At 35.7% G+C, this 3,296-nt stretch overlaps 1 pseudogene; it reads left to right on the forward strand.

Moving 5' to 3' along the window:
• Positions 1-2,313: 2,313 nt before the first annotated feature.
• LOC118614221 lies at positions 2,314-2,429 on the forward strand (annotated as a pseudogene).
• The last annotated feature ends 867 nt before the right edge of the window (positions 2,430-3,296 follow it).

The following is a 3,296-nucleotide window of genomic DNA, read 5'->3' on the forward strand; positions in this document are numbered from 1 at the left end:
ACTTTGAGCAGCTTCATCATTCTCATCTGTACGAAAATATTCTTCTTTCTGTTGAAAGTTCCTTTTTCTCTGATTTTTTTTTTTTATGTGGCTTGAGCTATATTTATAATGGTACTAGCTCACCTCACTTTTTACCAAATATGGGCTGACTCATAACATAGTCTATGTCTGTAATCTGGACTTAGTCTCATATCTGCAGAGTTCTCAGCCCACCTTTGTTTCTAACCATTTAGACAATCAGGAAACTTATGATTTTTAGTTCTAGGAGCTCTGGTATTGCTAGAGTTTGGATCACAGCCTCAGGTTTCCTGGATGATTCAAATGCACCTGCCTCTGCCATCGCCATAAAGTGAATTATCACTAAACAATATGATGAAGAACAATAAAAACAACAATAAAATTGTTATATAGATAGAAATTATTACATTTGAATATCCATTTAAAAATTCTAAAGTTCTATAAAATGCATTAAACTTTAAATGCTTTCATTATTTAATAAGAGCTTTTTGATCAGCAAAACCTGGCATGTTCTCCTATGGCATGCTTTTCAATATTTCACACTTATCTCTAGTATTTAAGTTCTATGGAAGGCTCAAAATCTTGGTGGCACTAAATATATTTATTCCTTCAATAATTATTTTTGAGTACTTATTATTATAAAACTAGTACTTTTCTAAGCCATGGATGTAATACAAAGATAAACAAGAAAGAATCCTTGCCCTTGTGGAAACTATTTTCTAGTAATAAATACCAACAATAAATAAGAACACAAACTAATATAATTTTTCCAAATTGGTTTCATATTATAAAGAAGATGAGAAACAAAACGAATCAAGGAAGAAGCAACTTTATTTTTTTAATATATTTTTTATTTTTTAATTATACTCAAATACATTATTATATTAGTCTCAGGTATACAACATAGTGATTACACATTTATATAACTAAAGGAGTGGTCATCCCAATAAATCTAGTACCCATCTGACACCATACATAGTTATTACAATAGTATTGACTATATTTCTTATGCTATACTTTACATCTCAACAACCAATATTAACTACCAATTTGTACTTCTTAATGTCTTCCCCTTTTTCACCTACTCCTCAATCACCTCCCATCTGACAACCATTAAAATATTCTCTGTACTTATGAGTTTGTTTCCATTTTGCTTTTTGTTTATTTTGTCTTTAGATTCCATATCTAAGTGAATCACATGTTATTTGTGTTTTTCTATCTGACTTGCTCCACTCAGCACAGTATCTTTTAGTTCCATCATGTTATTATAGATGAAAAGACTTCACTTTTTTTTATAGCTGAGTAATATTCTAATATACATATAAATATAAATATAAATATAAATATATATATATAGCTGAGTAATATTCTAATATATATATAAATATAAATATATATATATATATATATATATATATATATATACACACACACACACACCACTTCTTCTTTATCCTTTTATTCATTGATGGACACCCAGGTTGCCTTTGTATCTTGGCTTTGCATATAATGCTGCAATGAAGATATGGGTGCTCATGTTCCCTTAAGTAGTGTTTTTGGATAAATATCCATGAATGGGATTACTTGGTCCTTCCTTGTCTCTTGTTATAGCCTTTGTTTTAAAATTTATTTTGTATGGTATAAGTATTGCTACTCTAGCTTTTTAAATTTCTGTTTTCATGAAATATCTTTTTTCATCCCTTTACGTTCAGTCTGTGCTTGTCTTTCAATCTGAAGTGAGTCTTTCATAGGCAGTATATGTAAAGGTCTTGTTTTTCTATCCATTCAGCCATGCAATGTCTTTTGAATGGAGCATTTAATCCATTTACATTTAAAATAATTGTTGATAGATATGTAGTTATTGGCATTTTATTGATTATATATTTTTTCTTCTTTTCTTTTTCTTTTTCCTTCTTCTCTTCTTCTAGAAGTCTCTCTAACATTTTTTTTTTTTTTTGTAATATTGTTTTGGTGGTGATGAACCACCAAACTTTATCTTGCCTTATCTGTTCTTCAGTTCTAAATAATAGCTTTACTGGGTAGAGTAATCTTGGTTGTAGGTCTTTGCTTTTCATCACTTTGAATATTTCATGCCAGTCCCTTCTGTCCTGCAAAATTTCTGTTGGAAAATCAGCTGACAGTCTTATGAGAGCTCCCTTGTAGGTAACTAACTGCTTTTCTCTTGCTGCTTTTAAGATTTTCTCTTCGGACATGGTTCCATAGTGTAGCGATTAGCATGTCTGCTTTACACACAGGAGATCCTGGGTTTGAGCTCCAGTGGAGCCATGGCCCATGGTCTATGGCCATGCCACCTTGAACAAGCTTGATATCTGATCTCAGAAGCTAATAAGGGTCGGGCCTGGTTAGTACTTGGATGGGAGACCACCTAGGAAGACCAGGTGCTGTAAGCATAAATAGTAATAAGTAATAATCCCCCCCCCAAACAAAATAAGATTCTCTCTTTATCCTTAACCTTTGGCATATTAATGATGATGTTTCTTATAGTGGGCCTCTTTGGTTTCATATTGTTTTGGACTCTCTGCACTTCCTAGGGTTGTATGGAAAAGCCACTGGAGGGGGATTGGGTGGGCCTTCAAGTTGGTTACGAAGGGTTCTCAGGGAATCACTAGGACAAGGTAATCAGTGTTAGCCAGGTTGATGGAGACTTAGATATGGGAGCCACCTGCGTCTGCATGCTGGGAGAGGTGAGGGTTCAACAAAAAAAACAATGGCTTCTGCCAGCACTTCTGTCTAGGAGAAAGCTGCTTCTCCAGCCATTGCCCTGAAACCAGATAACTCAGTTCCTCCATGTATGTCCCTGGAATTCTTCAGTTAGTTTTTCCAGTGCTAGAGCTCAGAGTGCGTGAGTCATCAGTAAGTCCATATGCGGGCCCTTTAAGAAGAATGTCTGCAACTCCCGCAGCTCTCCATCTCACTCAGCTGCAATCTCTACTGGATTTCATAGCCAGAGGTTGTGGGGACTTCTCTACTTGGCACTGGAACCCTGGGCTGGAAGCACAGTGTGGGTCTGGAACTCATCGCTCCTCCAGATCTCTTCAGCCAAGATATTCTTCTCAATTCTCAACTGCCACACATGGTTGAGGGACCAGCCTGTTTTGGTGGCCTCCCCTCACCACTGGTCTCTAGGTGGCCTCTTATGTATGTACCCAGTAGTCTGACTTCTGTTCAGCCAGACCTCAGGTGACTCCCAATGATGGGTGCTCTGTAGTTTAGTTGTAATTTTGATGTGGTCATGAGGCAATGAGCACAGCTACTAC

The sequence above is a fragment of the Rousettus aegyptiacus genome, unplaced genomic scaffold (assembly GCF_014176215.1).
Source record: "Rousettus aegyptiacus isolate mRouAeg1 unplaced genomic scaffold, mRouAeg1.p scaffold_m13_p_2, whole genome shotgun sequence".
In the NCBI taxonomy this organism is placed as follows: Eukaryota; Metazoa; Chordata; class Mammalia; order Chiroptera; family Pteropodidae; genus Rousettus; species Rousettus aegyptiacus.